The sequence below is a fragment of the Phragmites australis genome, chromosome 5 (assembly GCF_958298935.1).
Source record: "Phragmites australis chromosome 5, lpPhrAust1.1, whole genome shotgun sequence".
Classification (NCBI taxonomy): Eukaryota; Viridiplantae; Streptophyta; class Magnoliopsida; order Poales; family Poaceae; genus Phragmites; species Phragmites australis.
In genome coordinates, this window is record NC_084925.1 from 42,556,438 (window position 1) to 42,582,259 (window position 25,822).

At 41.9% G+C, this 25,822-nt stretch overlaps 1 pseudogene; it reads right to left on the reverse strand.

Moving 5' to 3' along the window:
- Positions 1–19,857: 19,857 nt before the first annotated feature.
- LOC133919797 (DEAD-box ATP-dependent RNA helicase 27-like) lies at positions 19,858–24,464 on the reverse strand (annotated as a pseudogene).
- Between the last annotated feature and the right edge of the window lie 1,358 nt (positions 24,465–25,822).

The following is a 25,822-nucleotide window of genomic DNA, read 5'->3' on the forward strand; positions in this document are numbered from 1 at the left end:
CTAGTAATTAATAATTAAAAATTTAATAGAAATATAATATACGTGTCCTTAATCTAACATGGTAACTTACATAACCATTATGAAATAAATTAGCCATTTGCAAATATTTTAGTCAGTTCATCGTGTTCTATACAGAAATCATCCTCGGGTTAGTAAAGAATTCTCTAAATATTTAGAAGTAATACAATCCAACAAAGTTAATGTCAACTATTGGAAAAATCGATTGCAAATACTTATAATAAAGTAGGGATACCCACTAGTCTCGATATATATATCGAAGATAAAGACACAAGTTTTTATACATGTTGAAGCCCCTATTAGAATAATAGGCCTATTATCTTGCTTTGATTAATCTTAAAAAAATGATTTACCTAAGGGGTGTATATATACCTAAACCTAAGGTTCTAGGCAAAATATCTCGTGTTCTATGTCTAAAAGACTCAGTCTGATGAATCTAATCTTACCGTAGATCTTTGTTGAGTGCCTTTGTTTCCTACTCAACTAGGTTTGTTCTGGAGTTGAATTGACGTAGATGTCATTTCAAGATGGCGATCTCCTGACTGTGATTAGATGTCAATTCGCCTCCCAAGGACATACCCCTCCCTTCCTGTTCTATTATACTTCTTCCAGATATTTAGGAGATTTTTTACCAATCCAGTGATATGCTTTATTTACCCCATGATGTCTATAGAATCTACCGTATTCAGAGTAAATATATAATTATTGATTACATATTCCTTGTCTCCTTGACAAAATTATGTAAAGAGGGGAGGGATTCATCCGGAGGGGAGAAAAAGTAAGGGGAGTAAAGAAAAAGGAGGAGAAAGAAGGAGAAGGCGAATAAGAAATACAATGTAAGTATAGTCGGATCAAAGCAAAAACAATCATATTGAGATCTATGATAGATTCGAGTCACAATTAGATTAATCCAATAAAGGATTTTAGGACTTAAAATACGAGAAAATTCACCAAAATCCTTAGGGCTTCAGAGTCAGAGTAGACCTAGACACATCTCGTTGTGATTGTTTTTTTTTAATTAATCATGGCATAACATGATATTTGGTTATTATTGCTAAAGGAGTCTTAAAAATATATAAATTCTCATATACTTTTCTTTGACTCGCGGAGTTAATGACTAGATATCTTAATTTAAATAAGAAATAGACTTTGTGATAGTACCACGCGCGTACGCTAGTGCTGCGGCAAAGGAAAAAATATGACATGCATTATTTAGTTTCATCGATCTTTCTGGGGCCATCGTGCAAGTACATACGTACTTGGCCAATGAACGGCCGTCGCAGCCAACCAGCCATGGATCCCTCGATGGAGGAGCTTGTTGTTGTGTTGGTTGAAAACAAGCTATGTGTGCAGCTAAAGGCCTAAAGCTAGTGGTTCTAGTACTAGTACTTTGCGTTTGGTCGATCTAAGTAGAGGCTAGCGAGCTAGAGAGCGGTGCAGTAACTGCCGGCCACTGCCAGACTCAGAAGAGATTCAGTAACCGATCAGGAGCATATGTTACTGCACTCGCTCGCTAACGTCGTGTGAATAAAACTATTGGACGTGCGTACGACCGCACGGTCAAAAGATGTGAGGACCAGCGCCCAGCGGCACTGCCTGCGCCTAGTCAAGATCTGACCACTCCTGGCAGAAGCATCTTTTCACATGAGAGAGTAGGAGCAGTATACCAGTAAAAATCGCTGTCCGGCCGGCACATATCAGGTCTGGACCAGCCTATATATCTACGTTGTCATAAAAAATCTAAAATTAAATAATATACGTGAACGTATTTGTTAAAATAGATAATACTCCATCCGATTGTAAATATAGGTCATTTAGACTTATGCACAAGGATTAAGAAAATAGATCAAATGAACTTGTTATCCCTATTTATTCTGTATTGAAAAAGATAACTTATTTATTTGTAAGAGTGATAGCATTTATTAAACAAGGGCAAGAAAGGAACAAAAGAGAAAAAAGTACATAGAGTTTGAGAATAACTTATATTTAGATAATAGTTGAGGAGGCTAAAACGATCTACATTTGCAATCAGAGGGAGTATATTATCGTATTTATAATTTTAGCATTCGTATTCGATACATCATTTACCGAAAATAGAATTCGGTACACCGTACATCGAAAAACCACGGACCCGATCATATTACCATTCCCCCAAAACTACCATTACAGAGCTCTTTGTATTGACCCGAAGTGTATCTGGGTCAACCTTGAGACTCCAGGTTGGCACTTTAACGCGTAATCGAGAGCCCTGTTCGGAACCCAATTTGGATGGTCTGGATGACTGATAGATCCTGGAGTATCCGAGTCCACCCAGAGACTCGGGGTAAAACACAAATGCCCTAACCGAACACCTCCTGTCGGAGCTGAACTTGAAGACTCTGACTGACACACCAGAATCCGGAGTATCCGGTCAGCCCGGAGACTCCCGGTACAGACTAAGACTTAGAACTTTTCGATGTTTGTGGGGTGATTTGTGTCTTTCTTCTTTGGTCTAAATGAGTACTTTGAGCACTGAGACATCTTTAATTCTATCTATACGCATCCCTCCTGATAGTGCGGTATACCTATACTCAATTTCAAAGATAAAAAATGTTTGAATCACATTGAGCCTTTGAATACCTTCAAGTACCGCTCATTTCCTTCAAACTTAGAGTGTTGCCAACTTTTATATCGTCATCACTCTATTTCTTCTTCATTCTTCGTGTGATTGATGCAAATCAGCCGTAGCATCCCATAGCCTCCCACGGTATTAGCGCAAAGCCTTCACTCACTCTTTACCACCGTCTTGGTCCTTCGATGCCAAGCTATTTGCCTTCCCTTCACAGCAGATGGTCCATCAAAACTGAGTCTTGCTTACCCTTCACCGTCTTGCCATAGAAAAATCACTTTGTATTCGACATCTTCAAGGAGTTCACTTTATCATATATGGAGTCCACTCTTGTTCTTCACTCTTGGCATTTATGATTTCAATTCAACTTATACCTTCTTATTGATCCTAATCCCAACTCACTCTCGAGCACAAAGCACATGGGTTAGTCCATAGAACTCTATTGACAATGACATACCTTTAGTTATTTGATCTCCATATGTTCCGAGTGGTGGAGTCGTGCTCCTCAACCAGTTCCGAGTGGTAGAGTCGTGCTCCTCGACCAACTGAGTACTCTTTAAGACTCTAATACCTCATGATCACAATCTAATCAAACCCATATACAAATCTAATTCATATGTTTTATTCTAACCCATTAAGTGTGTGACCCGTTAGGTTCACGTACAAATAACTACGACTTGGAAATGGTCCCTAGCAGGATATGTTGATTCCCGAGTGTATGATGTCATTTTGTCGTATATTGGTGCAGTACACATACACATAAAAAAATGAAAGAAAAAAAAGAGAAAGGAAGGAAGAGGCAAAACCAGCCCACTTATCCTTCTTGGCCCAACCGGCCTTTTTTCCCTCTCTTCTCGGTCTGGCCCAGCCCCGGCCCGCCTCTCCTCCTTTGGCCCAGGCCGGCCCGGCCGCCACCTCCCTTTTCCTCTCCACACCGCACCGGCCCACCCCTCTCTATCCTTTCCACTGAGCCAGCCAAACTCCTGTGCTTCTTCCTCATCCACCGGCCCAGCCGCCCGCTCCTCTCCATGAGCGCGCCGCCACCAGCCTCGCACTCCACCTGCTCCCTGCGCCCTCAACCCGACCGAGCCGCTCCCGTGATTCTGCCACCCAAGCCTCCGCGCCACCACACGGGGCACCTCTCCGCTGGGCCCAAGCGTGCCGCACCACCCGCGCCACCGCCTCTTGCTGCCCCCGAGCCACGTTGCCCAAGCTGTGACGCTAGAGCCGCCGCTCCTCTCACCTCTCTGAGCCGCAGGTTTGGCGTTGGGATCCCCTCCCTCTATCTCCGGTCGTGCGGATTCGAATTGGAGTCCCATGCTTATCTCATCCATAATCGATCCGATCGGGACTCTTCTTCAAATCCCAACTGCCTCGTGCTTATCACCTCTCGTGGGAGCCTCGTGCTGCCTCTATAAAGGCAAGGAGGGGGTGCCCGAGATATAGGGGGATCTATTCTGCTCCAGCTGAAGCCCTGCCACATCGAGTTCTTATCGCCACCCTCGAGTTTGTCGATTTCCTCATCCACATAGCCGTTGCTGCCCCTCGAGCTCACAGCCCAACTGAAGCTCACCGCCGCCGACATGTTGCCGTCATCGCCATGTCTCCGACCCAAGGTGAGCCCTGGCCGTGACTCTCCCTTCCTAATCCTCTCTAATGCCATGCTCCTGGCCAGAGATCGAGCCGTGCGTGTGTTGCATCATTGTTGGCCCGAGTCTGATCCCTGTGTGCAAATCGGGAGCGGCAGCCCCAGCGTAATGTGTGTGGATGCTTTGTCATTGTGATGTTGTCGTGCCCGTTGGTCAGTGATGAAAAACTGAGGCCTGGCCGCTATAACTCGCCGTTGTGCTCTCCTCTCTAGAGCCTGACTGCCTGTTGGTGGATCCTGCAACCTTCTCACTTGTTGAGAAGCCGTGCTATTTATGTTGGTGATGATAGTGCTGATCTGGTCTAGAACGTTTGGATATGTTCACTTCGGTATTTGAGTTTGTTGGTGGTTGGTTGCAGAGTATAAAAGTTAGATGGCAATTCCTTTGTGATTGCCTCTATGATTGATGATGGCTGATTGCGGAGTATAAAAGCTATATGGTGGTCTCCTTTGTGATCGCCTCTATATTGTTGTGGCTTGCTGTTGCTTACCCTACTGATGCCTTTGGGGCTCAGTGTGATAGCCCCTGCCTGTGTGGCTTTGCCTTTGTGGCATAATGCCTATGTGGCCATCCGATAATGGTTATCGTAGAAAACATAATGCCATAGCGGAAGGAACCTTCGTGGCCCAAAAAAGTGATCACCCTCGCCTTTGTCGCCTTCGCCTATGTGGCATTAGTCGCTTGTTGCCTTCGGAGACGGTCGATGAGGACAAATCTGAGGCCCGAAGAGTGAGTTAGTGAGTCAAGCACGACGTCAGAGCTCCTAATTGTGGCCATGCTACCACTTCTGGTAGAAGCTACGCGTCGTGTCGCACTCCTAGCTCATCTCTTCGTAGAAACATACACAATTATGAGGCCTAAGTGGCCAATGATGACCTGTGATACATAAACAGTCCAAAAAGCTTATGCTAGACTGTTATCCTGTACTTTACCGTATTTTATTGCTAACGCTTACTTTGTTTGGTCTTTGTTACGTGTGACTACAGCCTTGCAGACTCGGAGACGACCTCGATATGACGACTGCCAGCGCAGCTTAATCGGAGGTATCCTGAGGATGAGCGTAATTAACCGGAGAGTTTCATGAAGCCCCGGGAACCAAGGCGAAGCAATCGCCGAAAAGATCATACATCAGATAGCATGTGCATTGTGGAGTAATACTTTGTAATTGAAAGATGTACTTTATGAATTCGACATGAATTAATAAAGTTGCAATTTCATTACATTGTCCTCCTGTCTTTTGTATACACTGTATATTGGCACGCCCGCAAACACATACATACAAAGCTACAATACAAATACAATTCGAAGGCTTGTTTCGAATCCACGAAACACCGAGTATACACAAAGTTCATATCGGCTAAACCTTGTTATACACGTGCACCGATCCCTTCGGTTCACAATACCAGTCAAGCTTAAGGCGAGATCTGTACCACCCTTGCGTTAGCTCGACCATTCACTCGATCAAGTAGTGGATTCATCATGATTAAATCTTTAATCATATTGACATGAACATGCACTTCCTCAATTCAACCACCTCGAGGGGCCTAGAGATATCTCTCCCATTATCAAGGAGAGGCAAATTCTATCTTGATCTCTCATACCCCACGACATGTTTTATGACAAATCTGAAAAGTACCTTTATTACTACTCAGTTACGGAATAGCGTTTGGCAGCCCCAAAATATGTCACTACACATTCTAGGAATCAATGATGATCTCAGATCTAAAGATTCTGCAGGTACACCATATGAGATAATAACTGATGGTACATCATAAATAAAAATCGTAGTAGTATCTCAAGGTGGATCTATCCAACATCATGTTCTCCAACATAAATATTCATGTTATTGACATGATATCTCCATACCTATAATCCGTGAAACGTGATCATCAATCAATACATGTGCTGGTCTTATAAATCATCACAATGATACATGATCAGTGATCAATTTAGAATAACATCATGATACAAACAAAGAGTTCCACAAACAAGTCATATGAGTTCCACAAATAAGTCATATACTTGCCAATTAATATAAATAATAGTCATTATTGGAATAGCATATTATTCAAAAGTACATAAATATAGACGTGATACAATCATCTATATAATTATGTTTAGAGTATATCATTTCATTGTAGGCATTAGCTGAGCTAGGATAGAGAAGACCCGTGGAGCTAAACACCCCCTTAATTTCTTCCTTGAGTACTCCAATAGTTGAGTCAATCCGCATGCTCGCTCACCGCTTTATGTTGTGAATATGGATTGAGCCTCGCGTTGCATATTTGCGTGTCATCTATACCGGATCCGCTTGCATCTACAAACAATATATATTCCTGACACATACATGCAATTCTAAAGTCTAGGCGCCAACTATCGTGCGCGGCTTTCCAAATAGAAAGGGAAAAATGAAAAAAAAAAAACCCCTCAAAAATAAGTCTGATTATGAGATTCCTCCTAGAAGTTTTTGCTAAAAAATCCCAAAAGTCAGTCTATTTTTAAGATTCCCCTTTTTACATTTTCCCCATATATATACACACGTATATAGATTTGCACACTATTTCTTCCACACACACCCTCTCTCTCTCTATATATATAAGCGCCCCGTATCATCTTCAGTGCTTAAAACTTTATTTTTATCTGTACCTGGATCAGTCGTTGGTAAATACAAGTTTTAACAACAGGTGATATCAAGTTATATAACAAAAGGCGTGGTGAAATAAAGGACTAATAGAACATAAAGGACTATGCTAAGGCACGCAAGAAACACAGTCCACAACATCAAAGTGCACTGCAGCGCCAGCATGGTGAACATGCCACTCCACAGGCAACTCGGGTGCAGACGCAACCAAGAATTATTTATTAGCCTTACCGTCAGTGTCGATGAAATCCAAATCTTCCACTGAAAACACAAGGATGAGTACAAACATACTCAACAAGTCACAACGCTTGCCCTATATCAAGGTGTATAAATACACGCATATAGTATAACAAGAGTAAAGCTGTAAGATTACCTTTTACGGAAAGTCAAGTTTACACATGCAATGATTCATTTCCATAAGACGGGTTTTGTGAAAACAATGTGTCATCATTATTAAATGAAGGGGGTTTTGGCCGTGATGGAAGGTCACCTGAGCCCAAGTTTTAATGATGTCGGACACTCCATCCACAATAACCCACGGCAAACTGTCAAACCTATTTTACAAAATGGGTGCATCCTGCCCACTCATATTCTAAGGAAACACACGTAACCCATGCTAGTTGTTGTGATCGAACCATAGTTTGTCCATGACTGTGGACACAGCTATTCGAATAGTTTAACCTCTATAGAATGGTACACTTTATCCACAAGCTGAGTTTGGTAGCATACCACCGTTGTGGCAGTGCGATTCAACACAGTTGTTACCCACCCAAGCATCATCTCACTAGCCTCATATGGGAGCTAACCAGGGGTTCCTTACCAATAGCTAGGCCTCCAATCGGGTCGACAAACCTGAACCTGCTTACATCTATTCCATGGTCTCCTGTTTCACTCCTGCCTCTAGATGACTATTAGACAAGCTGTCGGGGTTAGACTAAGCCCTGCCACATACAGGGTCGAGTGGTTGTACGGTGAAGACTAGGTAGGATATCACAGTAACTCAGTCCTTAAATGAGTCAAATCAAACATCTCCACACTGAGCTGACCACACAGGCAACACTCAAACTCCCAAGGCATTCTCGGTGGGGAACCCTGATTTGCCCCAGCTCTAACAGGTTCTAAGTTGTTATCATTAACCGGTGAATCTTTCCATCCCTACAACTCACACAACACAAAGCACCAAGTTTCACACATTTTGCAAAACTAATTATGTTTACGCATTAAGTAACAGTAAAGATTACAATCCTAAGCATACTAGTAACAAGGTGATCGTCTTAGCGTAAAAGTAGCTGGGACGAATGTCCTAGGGTTACCAAGATTATACTTGGATTGATAATAATTAGGCCGGCTAATCTATAATAGGTCATAACTAGATCAACAGTTTAAATTAAGCAAACAAGTAATACTTCATACAATTATTTGGTGGAAAAACGACTATTATGGGTTGTGGTGATAAAATCTAGGTTCAGTATGATCAACAAGAGAAACGGATTGAAACTTGCCTCAGTCGAAGTCCTTGAGAGGGTCCTACTCGAAATCTTGCGTTCCTGGCTCCTTCTCCTTTTCCTCGAACTCTTCGTTTTCTAAAACACGGACAAACAAACAATACAAACACACAATTAAATACAAATATATTCAAAATAAATATGAAATTGATGGGAAGAGATAGGATTTGAATTTAGAAGAATATTGGTGGAATTTTCAAAAATAGAGTTGAAACGGAGGAGATATGGGCTTCAAAAGTTGACCGGTAATTAAATTCAGGGGGAAAAAGGGAGAATATTCCCTAGAATATTCTTTGGAAGAAGGATTTTTGGGAAAAAGAAAAAGTCTATTGTGCTTTGGACTCGATTCATGGATTTTGTGGACCGGATGGGCTTTAGACTACAGTTTGCAGTGGACTGGGGCCATGGACCATGTTGATGTGGTGGCTGACTGGGCTAAAGGGGGTGGGGTTGGCTCAGGTGGCGTTCGCCATGGCACTGATGTGGATTCCACGAGTCGGCATTAGGTGACTGGTCGTCGAGGTGACGGCACCGAGGGATTAGTGGTGGGGGCTCATTGAAGAGCTCAACGCCAGCGGCTCCTGGCCTCGCGTTGGACCGAGAGATGGTCCAAAAGGATCATCACTGCATGACAGAGCCGGTCGGGGCATCTCGACGGTAGGCAGTGACCGAAATAGTGCTAGCAGCACGTTGTAGTTGAGAGCGGCAGCGGTCAACGGGGAAAGCTCACAGGGAGTGGATTTGGCTCGGGAATTTGGGCGTCAGGAGCATATGTGGGGTGCGACGAAGGGTTATCCATGCTCGGCTTGGCCAGTGAGGCATCCAAAGCGACCGACGATGGAGATGGAGCCCAACGAGCCATGATGGCTCGGTGAGGGCTCGGAACAGAGAGGGTAAGGCTGAACAGAGGGGTGAGGGAGGTGGAGAGTGGTCAGGTGGAGCTCGCCATGGGGTCCAATTGGCCAATAGCGGTGTCTAGAGGCGGATCAACGGTGAGCACCGTCGGCGGAGGGGAAAGTGACGAGAGAGAGAGAGAGAGAGAGAGAGAGAGAGAGAGAGAGAGAGAGAGAGAGAGAGAGAGAGAGAGAGAGAGAGAGAGAACCTTTGGCTCGGTTGGGTTGCGGCGAAGGCTCAGGCATGACCTTTTATAGGCGGAAGAGGGAGGATTGCCGCGGCAATCGGTCGGCAAACATGGCGAAAGGCATCCGTGGCGTGCGGCTTTGGCAAAAGCGGGGCCAGTGTCAACTTGCATCAATGCCCACACGTGTGTGTGCAAGCACAGAGAGAAAAGGAAAGGGAGAGAGGCTAGTGGTCGGCGACCACCTCTGTTGGTCGTACACGGCTTTCGTACGTGTGAGTGTTGTGCTCTCATCGTCGGCTCTATATGTGGTGACCTTGTAGAGAGGGCCGGGGCGATAGGGTGGCAGAAGCTGCATGGTTGTGGTAGAGGGTTTGGTGGGTGGTGCTATAGGCGGTGACTCAGCGCGGGATCCTGTTGTGGCGAGCTCGAGCGCATACACGTGGGAGCCACGAGGCGGGAGGAAGACGAAGGTGTGGCTGGGTTGGGCTAGCGCAAGCGGTCGCGGGAGAGAGGGAGCAAAGAGAGAGTGAGATGGAAGAGAAAGAAAGTGGGCCAGTCGAAAGAAGGAAAAGGAAGGTGGGCTGAGAGAGAGAGAGAGAGATGGATTGAGCACAAGAAGAAAAGGGAAGAAGTTTTGGCTTTTGAAAATATATTGAACTAATTTCTTTTGAACAAATTTTGAATTCGAATTTTCTGAAAACTGGGAAGTTACATATGCACACACGTATATAGGTCTGCACACTATTTCTTCCACTATTTTCATATATTTACCCACGTATGAATGTGTATATATAGACACACATGTATATAGGTTTGCACACTATTTCTTCCACTATTTCCATATGTATATATACGTATATAGGTTTGCACACTATATCTTCCACTATTTCCACACACACACACACACACACACACACACACACACACACACACACACACATATATATATATATATATATATATATATACACACACAAACACACACATATCCTTAATTATTAATTATCAAAATCTTACTAGTGAGTCCTCCAACTCTGCTAAGAAGAAGGTGATTATACATTGTCGATGATCCGACTATATTAGAACTCACCTAATCGGGAATGGTTCATAGCAAAAAAGATTCTTCCTAGTTGGGAATCTTCTCTGACTAAATAAAACCTTTTCTGGTAAAAAAAGTTATCCAATTGAATTGAGTTCTACTTGTAGAGATCTACCTTATCTAGAATTACATCCGATCATAGAAGCCTAAATATTACCTTCTCATTTTCTATGTCATCACAGAATATTGAAATAAATATGCATGACTTCTTAGAAGAATTAAATTTAAACTCAATTTCGAAGTTTGAAACTTGTTGTTATACGACGGTGTTTTGGAGGCAACAAGATTCACGAGTGTGCAACCCTATATATACATATATACACATGCGTATATAAATATATGGATATGGGAAAAATGCAAAAAGGGGAGAATCTAAAAAACAGATTAATTTTTGGAGCTGATTTTGCAACAAAACAATTTCAAAGAAATCTCAAAATCAGACTGATTTGGAGAGTTTGCATTTTTCCCAATTAAATGGTTGCGCCTTCTTTGACTCGACATACAGCACTACCACGATTACTTTCCTATCTGTGCATGACAAAGCTGCGACCAATGGATGCACAGTACAGTACCTGATAAACATACGTTCGCTCTAACGCAAATGTACATGGTCGCGTCTTGCCGGGTGTACCAATGGAAAATGTGCAGGCGCAGCGGTCGCTGGTTCGTCCACGGCGCTAGCTGCAAATATATGCGCGCGCGATGTACTCCAGATGCAGTGGTTGCTACTCATGCGGCAAGGAGGACAGTGGCATGTGCCGCGGCAGTGGTGTGGTACGTACGTGAAAGGCGCCCCGCGGCTGCAATTCGTGGAAGTGGCCAGGCCGGCGGCTGCGCGCATCGTGGGAGCAGCGGGTGAGGTGGGGGAGAAGGACCGGGAGCTTTTGGCGGCCCCAAGCCGGCGAGGCGACTCGTAACGGCCGGCATCCCCAGCTGCCAACCAGAAACCACCGCCGGGCCCCGCGAACGGGTGCTGTCACGATAGCGGTTGGGTGGCGCCGAGGCGACGGTTAAAAAGGCCGCAGGGCGCAGGCAGAGGCTCGTCTCGTGCAGGCTTGCTTGCCAGTGGCGAAGTGCAATGACGGTTTCGCCCCTATGGGGCGCTGCAACAGGATCAGACAAAGGCTACGCGGCGCTAGCGCTCAGTAGGGGTGGAACTGGGAGGGGGAGCGTCAGCGGCCCCGTAAAAAGCCTAGCGCGCCGCAGTTGTGCCGAGGAGATCGCAGGCAGGGCGAGCCAGAGTACAAGCGAGCTAAAAGTTCTGCAGAGAAACGTGTAGAAAGTTATGCGGACATACGGATTCGAACCCAATGATGAATAAATAGATATTTATCATATTTAGATATCTTCTGTAATTCTTGAAGCATATTTATTTTTAGAAAAAAACATTTTTGAAAAAAGAACTACTCATAGTACCAAAAGTGTCTCGTATTCGGAAAGAGTCTATCTTCAAAAATAAGAAGAAAGAGTTTAAAGCACGTGCGACACCTTATATATATACTGTACGGAGGGTTCCTATGGAGGACTATCCGGTACAAGTCGTCTCAAGCTATACGAGTTCACGAGCCCATACAAGCCAACAGAAGCTAAAAAAGAAACTACCGACTAGATTTAAATTCATCTAGGCTAGCTACACACTCTTATAACAGACTCAGATCAATATAAGATAAATATGATATAGAGTTATTAACCTCTGGGATGTCTAAACCTATCTAAAAACCTCTGTGTATTTCTCTTGTGATTCATCTACTCAAAATAGCCCCTTATTCTTCAACAAATTCGTTAGATCGGTGATTTATGAATCATCGACAGCTGGTGCTATCCATGAGGATCATGACAAAAAGCCTTGAAACGTCTACACACGACATGCCGTCAACATCGCTAAAGCTTCACTAAAAAATGGTTTTTTGGATAAGGTTTCTACGACAATCTTACCTCTCGTTTCGACGAACCGGTGATCGATTGGGAGATTTTGGCGACGAATTTTCTAGCAACGATTCAAGTGTCAAGGTAAGTCGGTTTATGCATCAACACGTCAAAGATTACGATATCAAGTTCGAACCACCCGGTTGCCAAGATAATTATAGATATCTAATTCACAGCAAGTCGGGATTAATCCCTGTAATTTCTGATAACATAGATTATCAAGATACCAATTCGGAGCAATCCAACGAAGCATCCATGATGGATCTAGATACCTCCTCCAGCAGAATTTACCCATGAGAAGTTTTCGCAATCAGAAGCAGAGGTGATGATCTTGATCATCATGACGACGTCCCTGTAAACACCTGGGGTCCTCTGCCCACAGCGGCAGGCAATGATCAGCCACATGCAGACAAAACACCTCCGACCTTATCGGGGCCTCGGGCATACAATCTCCTGATCATCAACAGGGGGCTGATCATTTTAAATCCATAACTGCAAAGAGGATCCTTCTTCTATAAGAGGCTCTCATGCGCCCTTTAACCACAGATTTAGCTACCCCAGCCGGTAAGGATTGTGTGAACTTAGCAATCGACATGACAAAGGAGATCATGCTCTAGGCCACCCTAGCTGGAAACATTACTAACCGGGGCAGGCCGGACAATCCTCTGTCACGAGATGCATCTGACTCGGAGAGGCATAACTCTAGGAACAGGACTTCCCAGGATGGCAATTGGGCAAACAATCACTGTCGAACCTTACCAGTAAAAAATTATCAAATCAACGACTTGTGTCAGTTTATCGACAACCAGCAAAGACGCTCAGGGCTTCTGAAGAAGCTTCTTCTACCCTATCGATCTATTCCAGAAACATCCTGACATCGATCAAATCAAGACCAATATCTGATTATTGTGAAAAAGACTCTCATGGGTGCTGGAACAAAGCAATGCACCATCAACGAATGTATGGCCTTCTCTTCATATCTACAGAAAAGCTGGCTGGCAAGGTTCCGCCCCAGGATGATCAAGAAATATAATGGAAGAACAAATCCCGTTGAGTTTCTCCAGATCTATACCATGACCGTCCAAGCAGAAAGTGGGAACTAGAAGGTAATGGCGAATTACCTTTCAACATCCCTTGAAAGGCAATAAGAACCTAGTTGACCAATCCATCGTCGAGAACAATATACTCATAGGTTCGAGCTAACTTCTAGGTTCTAGGGTACGTACATTCGACCTGGTATGAAAAATGATCTCTTTCGCTGTTAACAAATGACAAATGAGACTTCGACTCAGATGGTGGCGGGGATGACACATACACTAAGTCTTTCTAGCCGGGGAGAGGATGATCAACCACATGTTTGGTGGTTCCACGTCATACGAGTCCAAATAGCCGTACAAGACGGTGGTCCGAGAAGTTCTAGTCACTATACCTAAGGGTCATCAAGTTGTGAAGTGATCCGACACAGAAATCTCCTTTGGCAAAAAAGATTGCCCTAATAACTTTGGACGGTTGGGCCACTTTCGATAGTGGTCGAGCCTACATAAAGAATTGCAGGGTTACCCGAGTTCTTATCAATGGTGAAAGTTCCCTAACATCCTCTTCGCTAATGCACTCGGAGGGATGCATATCTCACAGTCTGCAATCAAACTGATTACTCAAGCCTTCCATAGTATAGTATCCGGATCTTTAACCACTCCTATTAGCCAGATATTGTTACTTGTCACCTTCGGAAAGCAAGACAATTTTCGAATAGAAAAAATTGTATTTGATGTGGTTGATTTCGAGACGGCATACAATGTCATCTTAGGAAGACCTATTCTTCCTAGATTGATGGTAGTCACGCACTACACTTACCAGTGCGTGAAGATCCCAAGATCTGAAGTAATCGTCACCGTCTGGGGTTGTCCTATGCAGATCTCCATTGCGACAAACAAAGTCTCAACATCGTAGTTCAACAGCAACCAACTGAGGAACACAAACACTCAAGGATTAAGGTGGATAAGAAGCCACAGTCGTAACCACGATCACAGCGCCTTGAGTTGCGTTACAAATATATAGTGCCTTGTCGTTTTACATTTAAACCATCTGGTTTTAAATGTATTGCACTATATTATATTTACATCATGTAAATATGCATTCCAGACCCTATTTTTTTGGAATTTGTGTAATGTTCAATGTGTTTGCCCCATACAATCCCTATACATGCAATAATGTTTACGACCGCTTTAATTTTGCAATTGAGATTCATTTTCTTGCAAGATTCTACATTAATTCATCTTAATTAAGCTAAAAGTACTTTTATGCTCGATAATGCTTAATTCAAGCAGAATTAAAATGAAAAATTAAATTAAGTGATTACCTCAATTTAATATTTATGAAACACAAGGTAATGGAACTATGACATCTACTGTATATTTGCAGATTATCCACCATTACGGGGAGATCTACTTTTTGTCACCTTAACTTAATGACTACATTTTAAGTGTTCTTCCAAATATTCTACTCAATATAACACAAGGTAATACAAACATATGCATCTACTGACAAATGTCAGATGATGCCTCATACTACTGTGAGATCTACACTACATTTGGTGATTATCTTTAACGTGTTAGCTATGTAATTTAAGGTCTGCACTATGTAATTCAAGTCTCAACTTGACTTTACAAAATTTTGCATCATTATTACAATATTACCATGATGATTTTTAATTTACCAACAGTAAATTAATCAAATATATGGTCAAATCCATGTATGATACAATGACCGGTAAAGAGTTCGATAAACTCGCACTTGACGGTCACAATTATCTAACATGGGTAATGGACGTCAAGGCTAGTCTTACGTCCCATGGAATTGTAGCGGCACTTCAACCTCCCCAAGAGGGAGATCTACCGCTACCAGATCAATTAAATGTGGCGCTTTATACCTTATAAGGCATCATATCCATCCGGATCTCAATTCTGAATATCTAATGGAAGAAAATCTGAGCACTCTATGGCTAGCTCTCAAAATAAGATATGAAAAGCAGAAGGCAGTCATTCTGTCCAATGCAAGTCATAAATAGACACATCTCTGACTTTAAGGCTTTATATATGTCAGAGATTACAATCATGTTGTTCATAAAATCTGCTCAAAATTGTGTTTTTGCAGAAAAAAAACTTACATATGTGGAAAAGATAGAGAACACTTCATCTATTATACTTCCCGCTGATAGGATCTTATAGCAACAATACCGTGCAAGAGAATACTATATTTATTCTGACTTAATCCATGTATTACTTCAGGCCAAAAAGCATGATGAACTCCTTCTGAGGAATCATCATTAGTGTCCAATCGGCGCTGCTGCTTTACCTGAAGTATATGCTAATGTCCAGAATAACAACAAGTTCGGTGGATCTTTTAGACGCCATCCAAAGAACTTTAAAGGTAAAGCAGACGCAATAGGAAGTAGAAGCCACATGCACCGGAGCAGGGGAAAGATATTTTTAAACCCAAACTTGACAAATCTAAAATTTATCGCAAGTGTGGATGCAAGCACTTCACTAAAAAATGTCGCACCCTAAGAAATTTAATTGATTTGTATTTACAATCTGTGGGATGTAACCAACCTGCTCAAGGACAAAAATTTGAAGCATACTTCAATCTTCAAACTGACTACACCAATGAGGCTAGTTGTTCACAACAAGTTCTATAAGAACCAAGTAACGACCAGACTCTTCTGCAACCAGAAGATCTCATGAGCACGAAAAATATGTTTGTCAAAACTGCTTCGCATGACATGTTTATAGATCTTAACTAGTCTTCCAGTTCCTTAGATATCATGTTATCTACGTCACATTAAATGTTGTAATATAATATAAGGTATCAACACTTATGATACTAAATAAAGTTTGTATGTATTCTATATATCTAATAAATAATTTTATATTAAATTCTTCATATATATATATATATATATATTTCTACAGGAGTCAATCCGATGGAGGAAATATATCTTGTGGACAGATGCACCATAAACTCTATACTTAGGGAAATAAAATATTTTCAAACTCTTACTAAGAGACAAAAAAATATTTTGACAATCGCTAGATATGATGCAGCGATTGTTGGCTCTGATTGGGCCATAATTAATCTCCCTATATATACTCAAGTAATAATCGATAATGTTCTATTGTATAACGATTCAACTCGTATCTTACTAAGTTATAGAGATATCTGTTAGAATAGTTTCCATATTGAAACACATAATGACGACAAAGAGGAATTTCTCCTCTTAATCAAAACAACGGATATGACAAGCTTCTCTATATACCATCTAGATTGTACTATACATACATCAAACCCGTACCATATATTGCGTACAAAATAATTTTTCTATCTTGATCAAATCAAGACTTAGCATGATTGCCTTGGTCACTCTTCCTTAGAGATAATGAGAAAAATTATTAATAATTCTATTGGTCACAATATCAATTCCCAAAAAATTTCAGACTTGTGTGCGCCGCACGTGACACAGGGAATTTAATTTTAAAGCCCTCTTACCTTAAATTTCATACATGTGGTTCTATTTAGCAATTTTATAGATCATCTAGTTACTCTATAATACTGACTAATGCATCTAAAAATAGTCTCACATGTGTTCCTTATATATAAGGCACCACACTTATGCCAAACTCATTGCTCAAATAATTAAAATTAGAGCAAATTATCCTAGACAGCATACATCAAAAGGCATTGGGGATCCATATGAGGTATAATTATCCATCAATCATATAACACCTCGAGTTGCTCACACGGGACTTATTCATTGTCCGTATGCTTATAACATTTTGAGGACACTTTCAGACATTGGGAGGAGATTAATACCACAACAAATGTCAAAAATTAGAAGAGAATGTCACACACATTCATATCTAGTCCTCATATCCACGTACTAGAGATCTAAACTCTTATTCATAACATCTTGTATTTGCAACATATTACAAATAATCTGTCAAATGCATTTACTCATCATAAATGTGTCATCAAATCCAATTCCCACTATTAATGTGTCAGAAAGAGTGGATGTACCTAACAAAACTACTCAACTCCCAAACCAAAATAAGAGGGGGAGAAGTATGGTTACAACGGATACAACATCTTGCAAGTATTTTCGGAAATAAGAGAAGAATATCCTCCAAGACAGTAAATGCAAATCAATATCAAGTTGATAGACACCTTATAGATATTCACTATCCAAACACCTATGGATGTTCAGCATCCAAATACCCAGCACAAATATGTACACAAATTCAGACGCTGGGTCATGGGAATACCCTAACTCTATTGTTTTGGGGAATACGCGAAGTTAAATAGGATAATATTTCCATAAACTATATTGATTATATAGAATCAATCAATACCAAAGACTAAAAATTATCAACATATATTTCTCCTCAAAATAGCCATACACCTTCAACTGGATTCAAACCAAAAGTCCTATGCAGAGTGCTTCAGCACTCAACTTGATCAAACCAAAAGGTGGTAATTATGGAGAATCGCTTTCGCTCAACAACACAATGTCTTCCCTATGAAAGCAAAATAGATTTTTATTCCATAAGGTGGTGAAATAGCGAGGCTTATAGCACAAGAGTTCACGTAGAGACCCGGCGTCAAGTACGATGCTACATACCCCATGGTATGTATAGAAATTATGTTCTCATATTCAATAACTCTGGCAGATCAAATGAATTGGATAGATTTGAATATATAAGTTCCTAATGGACTTCGTATTCTGAATCTAAATACAAATATCATGTGGTATTGGTTCCATTAAATCACCAACAATTATCTATGAAGATAATTATACGTGCATTGTTCAAATGCAAACAGGTTACATAAAGAGGAATATAACCAAATATATTACTCCTAAATTGTTCAATCCTCATGAATTACAAATAATGGGGAGATAAAAATCATGCAAGCTAAATCTTGTGATAACCTCGCAGATTTATTCACAAAGTCCTTACCAACTTTGACATTCCAATATGTTCATAGTATTGGTATGCGACGATTTCGATATTTGCAAAGATCAGGGAAAGTCTCCTCTTGAATTTTGACATGTTCATACATCATATTGTACTCTTTTTCCTTATATGAGTTTTACTTACAAGATTTCTCATAATAGATTTTAATGAGGCAATATCTACACAAGAATATATGTCATATTTCCTATTTTTCCTACCAATATTTTTAAGGGAGATATCAAAGATCATACCTAATATTGATCCACAGATCATACCTATTGTTCTCTAAACTCGCTTATGGGTTTTTCCTTTTCAAGGTTTTCTCATATGAGTTTACAATAAGACAATAATCAATATATGATGAATCATTTTCTCCTTATTTTCACACTAGATCTTAAAAGAAGTTTTAACAGCATATCACTATTATTCTCCTCATTTTTTTTACATAGTTTTTAGAGTTCTATATTTATGTGTGATGTGGATCGGCATTAATCAAGAGGGGGTGTTGGAAACCGAATGATCCAAGCCGGACACCAGACAACTGCTCGACGGTTTCACTCGCTCGTAGCATCAGGCGCCCGTGCAGGTGGGATGCCTCCCAGCACCTTTTCAATATGTATATATACAAACATTAACCAATGAAAGAATGAGTTCGATCCATTTGTTCATTGTCTCTTTGTAATCTTATCTGATTACTCTTAATATGGGAGACAAGGAGCCAGCGAGTTGGGTGGGGAATATTTCCGAAGTGAGAGAGAGCGAAGAGGAGGGGTTTAACCATGCTGTCCTCCACCATCGTTTGCGATCGTCACACGTCGCTCCAACCAGTAAAATGCTGCCACGTGTTATCTCCCCCAGCATGCCCTCTGGGCCGGATCTTTTTCCGGCCCATTCACGACTGTACATTCACAACAGTGTAGCCTGCTGAAAACACCGTGTAGGGCGCGCTAGTTGCTCGACCAGATGGACGGGTCACGGGTGGCCACTCCACCGTCGGAGGATGTTCCTGCGGCATGAGGATCAAGTAATACATCTACAAACAGTTCAACAACAATCCTACTTGCCTGCAGAGTTGGACAACTACTACTAGCATTACTCGCTAGACAAGAATATTAACATGCACCTGAACGTGCGTCAACTACGGCGTGGTACTAACGAGCGACAAAAGCAGCGGCGTGTCGCTTCATCACGAAGCGAACAATTCTGCAGAATGCCGGAGCGAAACCAAAGTGAATCCAAACTGAGCGCAGTCATCTAGCTCGTCGTAAAATAGACAGCAACGTACCCAAAAAAAAATGTAAGCACTATGCCTGTTTTAAGAATCCAAACGACATAAATCAGTCTCAATTTTTCTGAAAATACTTTAACATAAATCACATCCAAACATAATATTTAGAGATCCATCAAAAATTTCAAAGATGGGCTTCCAGCATGTGATCTTAACCCCCTGATATATCCTTTCTAGAATCTTGCAAACTGCCTGCGATCATAACCGCCTCTCCTTCCATAGGGGTTTGAAGGGCCAATTCCATGCCTCTGTCCACCGTCCACTTTCCTCATCTTTCGGTGTTTCGATGCACTACTCTCCAGGTCCAGATTCACTTTAGGAGGGTCCTTAAAACAGAAAGATGCCGCTACTTTCTGAAAGACAGCAATGAATTAGACATATAACCTCGTTCAATTCTGTGTAGTATCAAAACCCTCCAATTCATATGCAAATGACTCGTGTCGTTGATGCAAGACAGAGTTAGTGAAATATCAGCATTATTCTTACACAAACTGACAATTAGTATTTTTCATTCATCCTCAGCTAGCTTGGTACTTTCAAGGGATAAGCTAGGTTACCACTAAATTTAAGGAAATAACAAATGTGCTTCAACTTGACAACTTAAGATTATGTAAGTTAAAAAAACAATAGCCAGAGTACAGATATATGCCCCCCAACATTTAGGGCGAATTTCAACTTGCAATGAAACAAAATGTCGAGCGGATAAATGCACAGAAACCAACGACAGAACCTTGAGGAAGAACTTCGCAAACATTTACCTTGAGATCAAGTTGATGGATATCAAAAATGTCTTTCATAGAGTGTGAGTTGTATGCCAAAAGGTAGGACCTGTAGGCTTCCTTCGCTGACTGGTTTAGGAAGTAATTCCCAACAACAATATTCCCCTGCTCCAAAACTCGAGTTATAATACTACACATTGAAACAACAAGATTGAGTTCCGAAAGAGACACTCACAAGTTGTGATTGCAATTTTGGCACATGCTTTTCACTGAACACATATTCAGTCAGAGAAATATTGGCCACCTGCAAGCAAACATTAAATGCGTTACTCCCTCTGTCCAATTATGTAGAGCATGCATGTTATTGGAGAAGTCAAATCCTAAAAAATGCTTAGCGTATAAAATTATAGAACAAGATTCATATTTCAAAGTACTTTCACACTATATTGACTTTGTAGCTAGACGATATATAATGTCAGGAAACAATGATCACTTAGAAGTAAGAAAATAGTGCCGCATACACTTCAAGGTTCCTCTTAATAAAGGGGGGACAGACATTATGTCACCGTAACATATATTACCTGCAGGTGAATGAGCAACTTTAATTCTTCCGGTAGTAAGAACAGTAATGCGCTTCCTTTGCCTTTATCACCTCGGGCAGTACGACCAACTCTGTGAATGTAATCCTACATATTAAATTCCAATGTCAAGTTAGCAAATGTGAGAAATAGATAATCTCTTTAGCACGGTTCAGAACCACTGACCTTTGGGTCATCTGGAGGATCATATTGCACAATATAGTCCTAAACAAGGCAACAGATCCTTAGGTTAGTAAGGGGATATAGAAAGGAGTGGCACAAATGGTTTAAAAACCACGGGTCAAAACCTTACCACATCAGGAATATCAAGCCCACGTGCTGCCACGTTAGTGCATAATAAGATGCCCTTTTCTGACTTCAGAAATCGGAAGAATGTACTAGTTCGTTTCTGCTGCTTCAGTTGCCCATGGATATCGTAACACTCTATCCCGAGGAAATTTAGAAATTCTGCATGGAATTTGACTGAGCTGCACGATGAAAAGAACACCATGACCTTCACCTTCTGCTCCTTACGCACTTTCCCTCTTAGGAAAGCATACAGAACCAGAAACCTTTTCTCGCTAGGAACGACACAGTAGCCCTGCTGCAAGCCCTCAACTGTAGGCTGTCAGAGCATCAAAGTTAGTTCTCATACCAAATAATCCAAAAAATCTTTAAAAGAGAGTTGAACAGCATGGTGAAGCAGTTCCATACCTTTAATTCAGAATCATCAACTCCAACATAAACAAGTTTTCGTTGTCTTTCTTCATTTTTCCCAAACGTAAAATTCGCAAAATCTTCAACCTGTGGGATGACAACACATAAGCATTGACACCAATAGAGAAAATTAAGGAAAAGTTTGAATAGGCTGAATAACAGATCCACTAACCTTTTGAGTCTGTGTTGCAGAAAAAAGAACAGTTTGTCTATCCTGCATATGATGCATAATAATTCCAGGACAAAATATAGTGATCTCAGTAGAAAGTTAAAGGCTGCACTATGCATATGAAATGAAATTGCCAGATGGTCACATACCCGAGGGAGGCGTTTAAATATTTGTTTCATATCCTCCTCAAAATTTTGCTCAAGTATGCGATCAGCTTCATCAATTATAAGGCACTACAACATAGGATGAGTTATGTCAGAAAAATAAGGGGGATAGAGGTCAGTCATGACATTCATTGCCTTAAACAGCAATTTTCATGAAATTCAATGTCATTTTCCTGCTAAACAGGGACCCATGGCACATGAGCCAGCAAGCAAAGCTTGGACTTGTCCATGGGCAGCCCAGCACAGTTGGCAAAATATTCCATTCTCTGGGCCAAGGTATGAGTGGGCAACAAGATTGATTCCATCCCTGCCCCACAATATATTTACAATGCAATTATATGCTCCTTCCATTAGAAAACAGAATTTGGTTTTGGTGACGGATATGAAAAAAAAAAACTTTTAGCTACAGATCCAACACTTCTACCCGTTGTAACTAGTTCCCACTTAATTCGGTTTACAGAATAACAAACAACATTATATCCACTGGACTTGCCAACCCACAAATTTGGTGCAACTAATAACTAACGAAGACGAAACACATAACAGAGCTAATGATGACTTTATAAAAATAGAAACTATTAGCTTTTATGATTTTGCATATCCGCACAATGTACGCTGAAATTTGATCTATACTCTAATTCAGTATTAACAGGTAAACTTCCAGTCATGGACAAGAAAAAGGTAGACGTACGCAAAGAATTCATATATGAAATAATCAGGTGACTGATTATGCAAATAGAGAAGTATGAAATTGCTGGTTGTATTTGTTATTTAATGTGACAATTTAAATATGTGCACTATTTCAACAGAAATATTTCCTTGAAACTTGGAAAAAATGATAGTAACCAGAATGTCTTTACCTATAGCCTTTCGTATTTGAAACTACTGGTACTTCGCAGATGGTCCAGAAGCCGGCCCGGCGTTGCAACTAATACATTGATCCCTTTCGCGAGCTGGTTGGTCTCACTTCTGATGTTAGTGCCACCAATTACATATCCAAGAGTTTGTGAGTGATACTTCATTAATTCCTTGGCAACATTATGTGTCTAGCCCAAATGAATCAGTGAAACACATAATTAAGGATAGTGAAGTGTGAGTCCCTACGAATGAATAGTCTCAGCAACCATCCAACATTTAGATATACTACAGAAAACTGCCTTTTGAAGCTAAACAACTTGCTAATATTTAGCAATAGCAATGTGAAAAGCAGTTTTCTTACCTTGTCTTCAAAATACTGTTAAAATGAACAACTTTGTGCATTATATTTACACAGCATTATCTTAGCAAAGAATAACCTTATCTCAGTTGGGACATCTGATTTGATTGTTTCACTCACAGCAAGTTTTTGAACAGTCATAAAACATGTAAAATGGATCAAAAGAGAAATACTGTTGCGTCATGCATATACCTGGATAGCAAGCTCCCTTGTTGGGCAAACCACAATAACTCCAGTTCCGTTCCTCGGCATGAAGTGCATGTTGTGTAGCAGTTCGATCGCCGGTATAAAGAAAGCAAGGGCCTTCCCTGAGCCAGTCTTGGCTGAACCCAGCACATCACTTCCTACCATCAGATGCGGAATTGATCTAGCTTGAATCTGCAATCATGAAAACAACCATGCATACATGCCATTACATCAATACTAAAATCCAACAGCGCAGCAGAGAGCAGATCGACCCACATAACGCAATCATTCACAGAAATATTCAACTACATGTAATTATGGACTTGCACCGAGAACAGAAGTATATATCTTGCCAAAAAGATTGTGTAATGGTAAAATTTAGACGGAGGCGAGCATGACCTCGGTGAGGTGGGTGTAGTTCATCTCTCTGATGGCCTTGGCAGTGAGCTCGGAGATGTCGAGCTCTGAGAAAAGCTTGTTTGTCAGAATCCCACCTCCTTTTCCCTTCTTCAGCTTTTCTTCCTCTTTCTTCTCCTTCTTCCCCTTCTCCTCCTTCCTCATCCCCTCCATCCCCTTCTCCTCCTTTTCTTCCTCTTTCTTCCTCTCCTTCTTCCCCTTCTCCGTCCCCATGCCCTCCATCCCATTCTCCTCCTTCCGTTTCCGCTTCCCCTTCCCCTTCTCCTTCCCCATCCCCTTCATCCCATTCTCCTCCTTCCGCTTCCCCTTCCCCTTCTCCTCCTTCCGCTTCTCCTTCTGCAGGATCTCTTCCTCCTCCGACTCAGAGTCCGACTCCGGCAGAGCAGCGACGGGGTTCTTCGACGGCTGGGCCGATCGGCTACAGGGGCTCAGGTACATGGCGGGAAGGGAAGGGAACGGAAGCGTCGGCTTCGCTAGGGCTACAGGATCTGGGAAACATCCCGGGGGTTTATATGTAGACGGCAAAGCCGGCTTGTGGGCCGGTCGAACAATAGATTGCGGTCATCCATGCAAGCGATGCCCGGCCGGCCCAACAATGGATGTGAGCCTTTCTCTTTTTTTGTTTCTTTTTTTCCCCTAGACGAGCCTTCATCATCAAGTTTCTTTTTTAGACCTTATCAAGTTTTTCAATCTGGAGCACTGTTTTCCACCTGGCGCCGATTGGCAGATGCATCTGATAACTAAGCTTGACTGCGAATGCGTACGGAGAGCGCGGCAAAGCAGTAGGGTGCTGTCGAGCCCACCAGGGTTCGATTCTCTGTGTCGCACCTCCCCGTTAAAAAAGCTTCTAATGAAGGCTCTGGGTAAGAGTGTCCGGTGTTAAAAAAATAACTAAGCTTGACAGCATCTTTTAAATTGTCAACCAACGTCAACACCCTTTGTCTCTCAGAGCATCCCCGAGCTAGCTACCTGCAAACCAGCCAACATGGTGAGAAGCGTGCTCCCAGATGACATAGGATCTAGAGCACTTTTACGGTACCCACAAATTAACATGGGCCATCCAATCCCTCTCATCCAATGGTTTAGATTGCTTTATGATACTCTTTATTCTACTAGTATTATAAGTATCATAGGGGTAATATGAGAAACAAAAGACATGACAGCCTAGTAAATATGTGTTTCCTAGAACAAAGTATTAGTGTTCATTTTTTTAGGGTCTGGAGCTCTAGCCTACCGCGCAATGCCGATCGTTGTGCGGCGCATGCGGGGGTGCACGGTAGGAGGCTCGGTGGAAACCCTAGGCCACACGAGGCAGATCGAGCCATCGAGGTGTGGACGAGGCCGCTCCAGCCGACGCGATTGGGATTGATTGGGCGGTGGTGGCCGATCGCAGCGACTCAGCGAAACCCTAGGACTCTCGGTGGCGGCCCCGAGACATGGTGAAGCGGCCTCTAGTCACGCGCGGCGAGACGGCTACGGTGGCTGGCAATGAGACGTGCCGACAGAATACAGAAGCAACTGCACGTTTAACCCATTGCGATAACTAAAAGAAGCAGCTCAAAAATTAGATTGTTGACCTCCTTCTGGGTGGCTCGGCGACAGGCTGCTACAGGATCCATCGCGACGGTCGGTGAGGCGCTTTATAGTCAGGGCGCAAGAGGCTTTAGGCTTCGCGACGGGCTGGCATGTGCATTGATGCTTCGTGAGTTCGTGGCGTCGACGGCAGAACGAGACGAAACAAAGTGCACCGGCAGCTTCACAAACAAGCACAAACCTAATTAAACATGAGGGGTAGACTTCGTAATTATCTAAAAAAATATATGATAATGACTA